Below are 13,756 nucleotides of genomic sequence, written 5' to 3'. Positions count from 1 at the left end.
ACCCATCACTGAACACTACGGGCCGGTTTTCTACGCGTCCGTTTGCATCGCAGGTATTACGTGCCCTGTGTACACTGGTTATACGCTGCACCTAAGCACACGCTCATCAACCGCAATATTTTCTTATCAGGTATCGCCCATAACTTGATACGATCCCGCAAAATTAACTGTGGCCAACTATGGGTAAGTATATGAATGTTACAGGCCCCGTACTTCAGGCTCTCGCCGAATATGTATGGGTCTACATGCGCACACTCACTGTGTCCGATCATCGAACAACTGGACAAATTTCTTTTTTACCCACCCTTGATTGCCACCCCTCCACCACCCCGTTACAACAACGCCTCTTCGCGTCGTGATTTCATTGAACACCGTATCGCTTCTCCCTTGATCAAAACGTGGTAAAAATCTACTTGTCGTCCGGTTGTATTAAGGCAATGGAACAGTCCTACCTTTACCGACCGAGCAAATGAACGGAAAGGCTTCGAATTTCGACGATGAAATTATTTTTATTCCTAGTTTTCGTTTGATGATTTCAGTATTGCATGAAAACGGTTTCACGATGGCTCATTTTACTCCTCGTTATTTACGGAATTGCGAAAAGTATTTCAGCTGTGCAATTTTTAACCCCTGAAATTCTAGAAATCTGTAAATAGTAAGATTTTTCAAATAACCACAGGTTTTTTTTTTCATTTTTGACCATTTCCGTGATATGAATAGGTTTTCTGCATTCCACTACGAAAAAAAAATAAATAGCAACTGACTAGTTTGGATTACTGATTCAATTATTTTTTTTTTTTTTGACATTTGCAAAGTTATGAAAGCATCGATAATCTTCTTTTTTTTTTTACTATGGAAAGAAATTACCGAGGGTGGCGGATATTGGAAAATTACTTTGATTCTCGGAGGTGAATTTTGAGCGATACAAGGCCGGAAAGTCGAACCACAGAATTGAACACCGAAAGTTAGGGATGTCAGAAAGCTCGTCGATAACGATGATGCAAATTTACGACGCGATTAAGCCTGCTAATTATTGGATTTATCGACGATTGTTATATACTAATGGGATTACGGCAAACCCGCCGCACCTGCGCAATTGTTCCCGTCAAACATACAAAATCCAGCCGAAATCTAAACAGCAGCTTCTTCTCTGATCCTCGAACAGAAATCAAATCATGCACGATTTCCCTTCGAGTCAGAGATTTCTAGTTTTTTTTTTTTTTTTTTATTACCCGGAACGGAATGGAGTTTCAAAGTTTGAAAAAAAATTCATACCTTTTCCCATGATTGGTGTCAACGCGTTAGTCAATTTTTTTATAGTTTCATACTAGTTCAGGATACCGAAAATATTGTAAAAATAGTAAAAACTTGGCATAAAATATCTACGATAATATCTCCTTCGACTTTATATATAGGTACTGTAAGAAAAAAACGGTCGTATAAATTTCGTTTAGTTTGAAACACATAAGGGTTTGTCCAAATTTCAATTAAAGTTGTTCAAATTTTAGGCGAGCTGGTGAAAATTGACACGAATCTTACTTCGAATGAAGAAATTTTAGCTAAAATTCAACGAAGAAAATTTCCGGTTTTCCACCATAACGTATGAAATTTTGCACGAAAATTACTCAATATTATTAACAGTGTACAAGAAATGCTTGAATATTCATCATGACCGGCAAAAATAATGGAACAAATTCCCTGACTTTCCATTTTTCAAATAGCAATTTTTTCCCTGAATGATATCCGAACTATTTAGTGCAAATTCGAGTTAAACAGTAAATATTGTTCATAGAATTTTGTTTCGTCACCAGGAATGATTCATCCTTATTCTTTTTCCAAACCGCAAAAAAATGCCCTGTCTTATCCCCCGCGACATTAAAAACTATAAACCCTGCACAATGTTTATTTTCCGAATATCTAAATCCCCTGAACAAAAGCATTAACCCGAGAAAAATGTCGGAGTAAAAATAAAAACATTAACAGGCGTAAAATCAGCGGGATGAAAACAATAAATATAATTAAACCGTCAGCAACTTTGCCAACGATATTAAAACGCAACGGAGGGCCCCGATCATTGTCCCCGATCAACTCGACGAGTTTATTAGATAAATCTTATCTGACCGTATCGCGTGGTGAAAATCATGGTGGTGGTGGTGGACAGGGTACGTATATTAGGTAATTGAATGATACCCTTTGAATGGAGCAGGTGGCAAGCGAGTTTTATACGTCGAGGGTACACAACGAGGGGGCGCGTGCCACCCCCCCCCCTTCCTCTTCTTCAAACTACCCCCTCTGCCCCCGGTGGTGGTTAGCCACGGGGAATAGGGACGACAGAAATCCCCCCCCCCCCCCCCATCGCAGACTCAAGGGGTATTCGAGCAAGGAAAAGGGGGGGGGGGGGCACAGCTGGGCGCCGTGTAAACGCCGACGGCACCGCGTCTCGACGCCGACGTCGGACACTCGAAAACCCCAGGAATTAGATGCGAGCCCGACGGGGGGTCGAAAGCTACCATTTTCAAAATAAATTCATCAATTCGAATCGTTTTTGACGTCAAGTCTGCGGCAGCGAGAAGCGAGATTTTATACAACCGAGCCTCCTGATTTATTCGCCTGACGATGAGAGGAAAACAGGTTATGCCTTGAATTTAAGCCTTTTTTTTTTGTTTTTGGTAGGGCGGTTCGATTGTTCGATTAATCGAGTTTTTCGATCAGGCGGTTTTTCAATTGATCGAAATATCGATTTTGATTCATGTACCGATTGACCTGCGGAATTATTATACTGGGCAATTTTGATTGATCGATTAGTCGTAAGAACGATTAATCGACAAAAAAAAAAAAAAATCAACCGAAGCTGCATTCCGATTAATCGATTAATCGAAAAAAGCTGGAGTAAAGGGTGTCGAAAAATCGCGTGAAACCTAATTGGATCTACGCTTGAAAAAATTTAATCCATGGTATGTATAAATTGACAGGGAAGCAAAAAATTAATAAACCATGCGTTTTTCCATCGAAAAATAATCGTGGGAGATACGACTGATTTAAATTTTTTACATTCTATACAAAATCCTGAATTTCTTTGCATTCTCAGGTAAACTAAAAAGTTGAACTTCGTGACCGAGAGTGTTTAAACAAAGGGATCGAATTAATTTCAATCGGTCTTATGACGAGTCGATTGGAGAACAAGCGGTTAGACAAACATAGATATAATTCTATCGTAGTAAGGGAGGATTGAAATGGTCTAAATCTGAGACGGAGTCGTAGCCGGGTAGCCGAAACGCGTTACATAAACAGGGTATACGATATCAATCGCTGCAAGCTCTCGAGCCGCAACAAGGGGAACAAAAGAGAAGCCGCGTGTCTCGAACGACGCCCAGCGTCGGCTAATGTCCGAGTAACAAAGAGACTCGCGATGTTTTACAAACTGCACGTTTCTCCGCGTGGCGCTACGACGGGGATTTTTTAGAGCTGCGCTCATTTCGCCGCACACGTGTCTTCGCCGCCCTGTCAAAACACCCGCGACGTTGAAAAAAATAAGGGAGGGAGGGGATGAAATCGGTTTCGAGACATACGTCCAGCGCATGGGAAATTCTTTATTAATCGGAAGAGCCCGAGAGGATTCATAGTCGGGAGATATTTGCCCCCGGGGAATTCGCGATGCGGTTTCGGAACCGCTGGACCAAGTGAGAAAGAGAGAGAGGGAGAGGGGGGGGGGGGGAGGGAGGGGGGGGAGGGACAGGGTCCTCTTAAACTCGCGTGAACGATTTTCGAGCTTACTCAAAGAGGGAGATAAAATCGTGTGTGATACTTGAGACAGAAAATGCAACCCTCGATTTTCGGGTCACTTCTGGTGCGATTAACTCTCGCTTGTTGGGTGTAATTGATTTTTAAACAGGCCCCATCGACGCGCCGAACCGACCGGACTCGAGTGTTGTGGGAAATTTGACTCGACGCGGTTGCTTGTTTTCCATCCCGAGAAAAAACCACGCTTAGATAGTTTTTTAATCGTATTCGTTGGGGTGAACAATTTTTTTTTTTCTTCTTGTTTTTTTCCAAACGCGCTACAGAATTTCGATAGATTAATACATGATATAGAATATCTCGACCAAATATGAGCTATTAATATTGATATTTAAAGGCGCCTGTTTTGTATTGCCAATTTCCATTTAGATATGACAGATCGTAAAAAAAACTTGGAAAAGTTTGAATTTTTTTCCCCCTGAACGGTTCAACTTGTTAACTATTTAAATGCAGATTCTTACAGGAAATTTCACGCTCTGTAAAAAAATACTACGATAGATATTCTAGTTCAGATGTTATACCTAAATTTTGATGTGCGTTTGAAAAAGAAAATTATTTTTCTTGTTCAGAACACCGTAATAGGTATTTATCCAGTTTCATAGGCACCTAGATAAATTATGATAAAATCGAGAAAAGTGGCAATCAGTGTGATTTTTACGATGAAAAATTGTACCAATATAGCGTAATATCAAAAACTGTGTAGACATTGATTGAAAAACGCATAACGAATATCAGTAGGCACTTGCTTGGCGATATGATTTATAATAACATAAAAACATTTCTCTTGTAGGTGTGGTAATTTGAATTGTGAAATCGTTTACATACATCACGTAGCTAGGAATCGAGATCGGTATCGAAAAAGTACAACGATTAATTTTTCACGGTCATTACGGTGATATTCATTCGGGGTTAATCGGGGTTAGCACCCCGAGTTCAAAGATCATTTTGATACGATTTGTATAGATAATAACTGCTTCTGCGTGTTTACGGTGGTATTACGACTACTTTCACCTCTGCAATATGGGTGGACGAAATGTCCCGGCACCATATGTCGAACCTAGCCACGCAAATATCGCAGTATTATTACACAGACACACGGATACGTATTCAGAAATCCGTTACGCTTCATCGATTCGCCATTTTGTACGTACAAAGGGATTTCGTTTAATTTTCCGTCGTTGTTTTCGGTTCCACTTTTGAAATTTGATTATTTAATCCCTCGAGCTTTATTGCTACTGTAAGACTGACGTGTATTGAGTATAATGAAAAATTCACAACCTGAGAATAATTTTTGCTTTTACTCAAGTATTAATAAACGATCAACTACGTCTGTGATTCTAATTTTTGTGTCCAGTTTTACACCCGCGAATTTTTTGCCCATCAAGTACCACCTGTATCTCTTTATTCGCGTGCAATATCGAAAAGTCTAAATGCCGAATTGCAGAGTTGAGCACGCGATGCGGGTGTAAATCTCAGGCTGAATTTCGGCGCCTGTTAATGGCCGTAACCCCTTGGCCTTCGGCTCGGCCGCAGGCTGCATGGATGACCATATGCCGTTGCTCGGCAGGGTTGTATCATAATCTGGCATGACTTACGAGCCAGCGAAGGAACCGCGCAATATCGTGTACCTGTTACCCGGTCGCGATATTAGACTCGCACGAAGGTTGCGTGCTCGTATCAATCCCGCCGTTTGTACCCATAGACAGGTCACAGCCTAGCCCTGCACCAGCTGACCATATGCCTAACAAAGTGCGCCAATTAAAGCTCAGAGCGCTTTCATACATCGTTTAATTATTCAACGATTTTCAGTCTCGCGCTCCGTTTGCACGCGTAAACTACCAGCGGGTCTCGTTAAGCGGACACTTACGTCACTTGCGACTTGTTTCAGAGCGTGTACACAAGGCTCTCTGGACAAGCTAGGCGGTGCTTCTCGTATCGATGGGTCTTTCAATGCTCACGTTGTAGCTGAAGTCGAGACGAAGTCAATGACCTTTCGTTCTTCCGAATCGGATGAGCCGTTCCAGAGATATCGCGATTTGAAATTTCGACGGGGCACGAGCCGCACGAACAGCCGGCCGCTGACCGCTGTCCGCGTGGCTCCTGTCACGTCAAAACTTCAAATTACGATATCTCGAGAACCATTCAACAGAATTCGTTGAACGAGGAATCGTTGGATTCATCCGAAAGTCAGCAATAGCTTGGACGAGAAAACTTGTCATTCGGCGTGATGATTCTTGGGAAAACGAAACGAAATCGACTTTGTTTTCTGTATAACTGGACACCGAAAGAGATGCTAACGGTTCAATTAAGCGATCGGAAAATAATGTAGTCATTCTTCAGTTGCAGCTCGGGTTGATTCATCCTGATGCTTCATTAGTCACTCAGTCAAATAAGGTTAAATTAGACTCGCCTGAGTTCCTTTCCACGTTATCAAAAAGTAAATAAACCCAAAGAATTGGCTAAGACAGTCTATTCCTGGAATATTTATCGATAATTACCTTTGCATTGTCATCGAACGGAATAAAACGGTAGACAATACGAAAATCGAAGAAAAATTAGATAAATATGTGTATCCAGTTGAGCCGTGCGCGTTGATACGTTTAGTCACCTGATAGAACGTGGCTTTCGCGTTTTCGAACTCAGAACTGCGCTTGGGACGAGTCTGAAGGTCGGAGTTCAGAGTTCGTAGTTCACGACTCAGTCGTAGGTAGAGACGGCGCAAAGTATGTTTATCGCCAAAGCCAATATGCATGCGCTTTTACAATCAGTGTAACATTCTATCTCTATCGCCGTATTTTCGTCCCGACTGCGGTAAAAGTTTATCTCGCGTTATTTGTAAAGCTCACGCATTAGCTGCTTCACGGCGTACTTTGCACGTTCGATTTTCCACTTAAAGTTTCTCAGTTCCAGTATTTTCCACTCAATTGTTACACTGTATTACTGTACTCTAACCGTAACGCCTCGAGACGCTGATTCAGATGAACTTTGAACTCTTACTACCGGCATCTACGTAGTTAGTTATCAATCCATGCAGCTCCATGACGTGACATATCGTAGGTGAATCCCAACTGGTCTGAATTGAAAACCAAAACTAAGAGAGTACAAAGTTGATCTGGTACCTAGTTTTGGTAATTTTTTAACACATTTGACCATTCTGAGCCTTTCTTCACTTGTGGTTATAATTTTCAACTCTTCGTCGACTGTTTTGAGGTATTTGTAGAGATTTCTCGTTCATCTTAGAAATCGTTCTTAAATTTACTATCGATAGCTTTAGATCACTTTCAGACATAATCATTCCTATATAAGATGAAAAATAATATTAGGTACAATTGATACCCTATTTACGACGGTTAGTTTCACAGAACTTTTGATATTTCTGTTCCTTTTTTTTTTTTAGAGACAGATATTTTCAGCAGAGGCGTGTTTCCACCACGTCCATGGATTCGCATACACGGGTATAAGTCTCTTACGTACCTATACTTACCTACCTAAGTAAGCGAAGGACGTGAAAGCGATCGATAATCGACCGGGTGTATGGCTAGATGGGTGGATGCAGGGTGGATATATAAGAACCGATATAAGGGCGAATAAGGTCGGTGAGGGGCAGCCGATGGGTAGTATGGATTGAGCAAACAGCCCGCTTATAGCGCAGAAGGGACCCTGAATTCCCTCGAGCTCCGAGCTCCGAGCTAGCAAACTACGATCGCCGATGCGAGCTACGCGCCATCGCAGATTCAGGCGTGGAAACCAACGGTGCTGATCATCTTTTTGTTCTTGCTTTAAATTCCGACTCTGACTTTTTATTGTTGGCCATTTTTTGTAATCGTCTATCGGAGTTATTAGAAAAAGAAAACCCGACACTGAACGGATCTTGAAAATGAAAAAAATTTTCGACCAGAACCGTAATCGCAAATTAGGAGCTTCGTACAGCAAGACGGAAAAAAAAAATTTCAACAATTTTTGACCGATTGACAAATTATGACGAATTTAAGCTGATTCCAATTGTCAGGTTCAAGGTTTCTATCTATTTTGAACTTTGTCTGAAGGCTTTAGTGCTTTTAAAAGCCAGGTTATAAACGGTTGAAAATGTAGTTTGAAACATACTTCAAGTTATTTTGACTTCGATTTACTATTAAGAGAATAAAAGAGACACGTCCATTAAGGTTCAGAATCCAGAAATTATCAAGATATTAAGTCGAATAGTAGTCAAATTAACAGCATAAATTATAAGGCTAGAAAATTCATCGAGATTTTGCGACAACTATGTAACATAGTTGGACTAACTATGCCGATAATATCAATTAAACATCGTAAAACTATCGATCAATTACTACGCAATCGACTACACGAATAGTCAAACAAACTATCTTTACGATATTTATAATTTCTACTGTATTTCGACGAATGGATTTTCGAAATAATTACCCTCAATACAGACAATTCTGATCCCAGACAATTCGACCTTTGACGAAGTTAATTCGCCCGGTGTCTTGAAATTTTTTTTTTTTTTTTACGACCTCCGGCTTTCGGGAGTAAAAAAAGGGTTAATGAATTCTATACCTTCCCGAGACAAACTCAAGTCTGTGCCTTACGCACCGCGTTACGATGCGGGTACATTGCCTTCACTTTGCGGCACGCCGGGGTTTGATGCGCATTGCGATCCGGCTCAATACCCGACCTCATCGGACACGGACGTTGGTCGTTCCTTGGTCGTTGCTATCTCCGCGTTGTTGAGGGGTCGTAAAAAATTCATTATCCACGTCCGGAATTGATCCCGGTCCCGTGTAATTAGCTATACTACATGTATATATATATATATATGAAGAGAGAGGGAGAGAGAGAGAGTCAAGGTGCCGTCGACCCCCCACGTATTTTCACCTTCCCCCTTCTCCTCCGTCCTGGTCTCATCCCTCTCGAGTTTGATCTCTCTTGATCTCTCGCCTCCGTTGACCCGCCCTCGCTCTTCTCAACTTGCCGAAATGCTCGCTCCGAGTCCAACTGATCGTTATTTGGTGATTATACCGTTGCCTCACTCTTCATTTCGAAATGATTCTTTTTATTCAATTTAATTTTCTGCTTTATAATCTCACCAAACATAATTTAACCTAACCTAGACAGCCAACCCGAAATTTGTTCAATAATTAATCACCGATGCAGAGGCTGAAGGAAGCTTTTGCAATTCGATTTCACGTTACAGGAATAACGTTCTTCCTCCTCGGAATGATGAAATTAATTTTCTTTTTTGTTTACGATTTTTAAACAACTCAATTTCACATTTTTTTTTTCACACTTATACAAGTTTCAAAATTTCATCAATTCGAATTCACGAATTCATCTTGAGTTCTTTAGTCCATTATAGTAGCTGAACAAAACTGAAGAGCATGAATCAAGAATCAGTTAATCATATCATACTTCAATATTTCTATGAACCTCGTTTTAATTTTTCATGGTGCAAGAATCAACAATTAAACTTGCATAGACGTGAAGATATCACAATTTTCAAAGCAATTGAGGTTTCGATTTTTATGATAAGATTTTAAGTTTATCGTTGCTTTCTGCAAATTTATTTTATTTAAAAATGATATTTCGAACTCTCAAGGAGCGAAATATGATGAAATATATTTTAAACAATAATAAAAATGTTTCTATCTAAAACAGATAGTATTTATGCTGCACGATTTAAGCCGTAGTTGTAATTTGGCGTTCGTTATCGATTTAAGGTGTACGAATTTATGCATATATATATATATATATATATATATATATATATATATATATATACACGCAGTAACTTTGCTCAAGAAAGTTTCTCGTTTCTGCAGCAGTAGCAGCAGGAGAAGTCAGCAGGGGTAAGTTTTAATATTTTATGCCGTAGCGAGATCTCGCCCGTACGTCCCGTTCGTCGCGTTCACCCTCCTTAACCAAACATCCGCCCTCCAGCCTTCCGTGCATGTGGGATACTCGGATACTCCGCACCTCCACCTCCACTTCCACCTTCTAGGCTTCAACGTGTAAGGGGGTGTCGCGCGAATCGAGGCCACCCGGTTTAACACGTAATGAATCGCTGGCGATAAGGCGCGGGGTTGCATGCAAACAAAGAAGCGTTTCGAAAGACGGGACAAACAAAAAAAAAAAAAAAAACATTAAAAAAGAAAAACACGGGAGAGACGTACGACGGATTAAAAATTCAGGATACGAAAGATTTCAAATCAAACGGATTTTCGAGTTGATCTTGATTCGATTGAGAAAGAGGGATTTTTTTCGCCAGTATAAAGACACTGTTCGGAACTATTCGAAACTATTTGAATTTTCAATCCAATCACTCAACCTGTTGAAGATAATTCGATTTTGCAATTCAACTATTTCAAACAATCCGAAATTACAATTCAAGTATTTCAAATTATCGGAACTTGCAATTCAACTATTTCAAACTATCCAAACTTACAATTAAACTATTTCAGACTATCCGAGCTTACAATTAAAGTATTTCAAATTATCGGAACTTACAATTCAACTATTTCAAACTATCTGAGTTTACAGTTCAACTATTTGAATTTATCAATACAATAGAAAGTATCATTGCAACTATACGACGAATTGGAATCTAGTCAAATTTGCAACTCAATTATTTCAAACAACTAATACTTCTAATTTACCCACTCGATCCGATTACAATATTCAATTCAATTATTTAAACCAGTACAAACTGTCAGAGTTTACAATTACAACTGTTTATTACTATTGAAATTTTCAGCACAACTATTTAAATGTGTAGTTTAACATTGAATATCTGTTTTCAAAATGTGAAACAATTCTGTTGGAAAAACATGTACGAAAGAAAAGGAATTAAATAGTAGGAAAAAGCGAAGAAAAAAAGGTCTTGAAAAGTATAATATAGCAGGGCGTGTTACAATCCAAACCGTTAGGTTGCGACAACGGAATGTAGTGGAAGGCTGGAGGCGTAGGAATAAGGTGTGCGTACCTTGGGTACGAGATTGAATAATAAAAATTAAAAAAGTGAACTTCCTGGACTTGTAAGAAAAAAAATGAGCGGCCCCTCTTTGAAGACTCGAGGAGTGTTTGGTTATCCGAATGGTTTACTGACAGCCCGAGAGACGCGTAGATAAGAAAAATGGATAACTATTCTCGGATATGTACAGTATGTAACATTGAGTATACTAACTATAATATGTTTTACCAAGAAACAGGCACGAGAGTTACACGTATAAACAAATGATACATACTTCGGTATAAATAATCACAGTCACGAATCAGAATAACAACGACGACGATGATAATTGATGAAAATAAAAAAATTATAATGCGAGAACTCTCTCTCTCTCTCTCTCTCTCTCTCTCTCTCTCTCTCTCTCTCTCTCTCCCTATCTCTATTTTTCTTCTTCTCTTCTTTCCTCTCGAACGCCGCGAGGATATTGAATTAGCAAAATTGCGATATTGGCCGCGAGGGGTTGAACTTCTAAATCGTTATTCGAGGTGGTGTTTTAATTAGTCAATTGATTAATTAACTGATTGCTCACCTAATTGCCATCGATATCCGGAACAAACGGAGGAATAATTTCCTCATCGAAACGAAACAAACTGAAGAGTAATGAGATCAAAAAAAAAAAAAAAAAATTAAATGAGACGAAAATCAGCAGCAAACGAGTCGCTCTTATTTCATTAGGGAAACTTGACTTAGCTAAAGGTATACGCGAGGGTGTCTACACACACACACACACACATATATATATATATATATATATATATGTATGTATATGTAGATATATGCATTGCATATACACGGGAAGAATCGTTCTGCGACTTCGTAATTAATTGTATCAACCCGCGTACAGCGCCAAAGTACGAAACTGAACGAAACGGAAGCTCAACGATGTGGAAATGATTCGACTAACGAGGAAGATTCTTAAATTAACGCCGTCCAACACTATTTCATTGTTCTTATCGCCATTCGAGCCCTCTTCTTATACTTCTTCTTCTTCACGCGATTTCTTATATACCTACCGAGAAACCGTTAAAAATCCTATATATATATAATTTTCATTTAATCCGCAATTATTTGCCGATCATTTGGCGAACCCCTCGAATTATTCCACTTCGAAATAATTATGCACCCACGCGTTTTTATTATTATATAGTCTGCGTATAAAAGTATTATACATGACGAGAAACGCAATCGCATTTTTCTTTTTTAGAATTTTTCGAATCGGCGTATTTGAGGTATGATTTAAAAACTTGAATAAAAAAAAAACCCCACTTTCTAATATCTGAAAAAATTTGGGAAAATATTATAAAATATAAAAAAAAAATCTAAGCTTGTTAGAAGATGGAGATTTCATAACTTTAAAGAATAAATAAGAAAAACATGAAAAAAAAAATACAATCCAGTAATAATCATTTTTTTTAAATCATTTTTCTAATTCAATCTTTCGAAATTATGAAATCTCAATTTTCTATAGGTGTCAAAAATTTTGCTACATTTTATAAGATTTTTCTGAATTTTTTCGGATTTTAGAAAGTCGGTTTTTTCCAGTTTTCGCAGATCGAGAAATTGCCATTCCGATTTTCGTCCTGAACTTTCATCAGAAAAAATTATAAAGCCAATCTGAGACATCATAAAATTCATAATTATATAAATTACAGTACCCGATATTTTGTAGACGTAAAAAAAATTTCGATCAAATAGTTTTTATTTACTCTGTGACTTTCACTTAAATTTTTTTTCTCATATTCAATTAATTGACTATGTATACAGAAGCATCGAAGAAGGAGAAAAAAAATTCTCCGTAACTATTTACCCCATTTAGACGAATCGATCGACTGGCCATATTTGTTCAAAACAAAGTTTACTTGAATAAAAACACTTCACCGAAATCACAGCACTTGGAATTCGACTTGATAAAAGTAACATCATTTATGAGCAACTTTAAAGTATCAATTTGGTCGCTAACTATTTTTTCTGTTTGCTCAATTACATATTTTGGACATTACATTCATTTTTTTTTCATCTTTCTCAAGATTCAAATTTATTCCTTTATATCTCAGGTTTTCTTTTACAGCTAAAAGAAAAACACAAAATCGTTGTTGAGAAGAGAGTTGAGGTACGCTAAGAAAAATGTCATTTGTTATAGTAACTAGAAAAATTAGTAAAACAGGTATCGTTAAAAAATACTGTTTGAATATTGTTGGAATTACGAAAAACGAGGTACGCGTAAACATTTTGCGCTATCGTCGATTCTTTTTTGGTTATTGCAACGCAAAATCAGTTTCTGAGGTTTACTCTACTTTTTTAATTAAACAAGGCTTTAACGTCAATTTATTCTTGCACGAGCGTTAAATTTTCGCAACGGTTGCAAGAAAATATAGCAACAGCGATCGTAATGAGAAAGAATAGCAACGGATACTAGACTTTCCGGTAACAGCTGGAAAACTAATTTTCATTTTCTACCTGGAACTATATTTTTCGATTTTGGTAAAAAATGAAAATAGTTAAGGACTGAGCGGTAACCGGAAATAAAAATTTTTCTCAGTGTACCGAAACATATGTGAACGTTATATATTATTACCTAGGTATAATATCCAACTAACCCGCAAGGTTTAAGAGGACTAATAACGGGGGGGCGGAGATGCGGTTCGTATCTTTGTGAGCCACCGACTCTCAAGTGAGTGAGATGAGTGATATTTCACCAACGTTACTATACGTCTATTTGGATAGCAGGTTACTTAATTCGTTCTAATAGATCTAACCAGATATTTCGGGCTACCTGTTCCCCACTTAGACTAATTTAACAACTTACACCTTCCACTTTTACCTCTGCTCTTTTCTTTTTCTCCATGTTTGTGCATTCGAGTGTGACGGTGTTCTGTATTCAAACTAGCGAATTTAGTAATAAAATGTTAACAACGAATCTTTCTCAGCTCTGAGCTATTATTATTACGG

At 38.5% G+C, this 13,756-nt stretch overlaps 1 long non-coding RNA gene across 1 annotated transcript in view; it reads right to left on the bottom strand.

Annotated features, from left to right (window-relative positions):
• LOC124223135 (uncharacterized) overlaps positions 1–13,756 on the bottom strand; it is a 56,414-nt gene that overhangs the window by 13,974 nt on the left and 28,684 nt on the right. The window lies entirely within an intron of this gene.

The sequence above is a fragment of the Neodiprion pinetum genome, chromosome 7, assembly GCF_021155775.2.
Source record: "Neodiprion pinetum isolate iyNeoPine1 chromosome 7, iyNeoPine1.2, whole genome shotgun sequence".
NCBI lineage: Eukaryota > Metazoa > Arthropoda > Insecta > Hymenoptera > Diprionidae > Neodiprion > Neodiprion pinetum.
The sequence above is the reverse complement of the archived record's forward strand: the minus strand, read 5'-3'. Positions and strand labels throughout refer to the sequence as shown.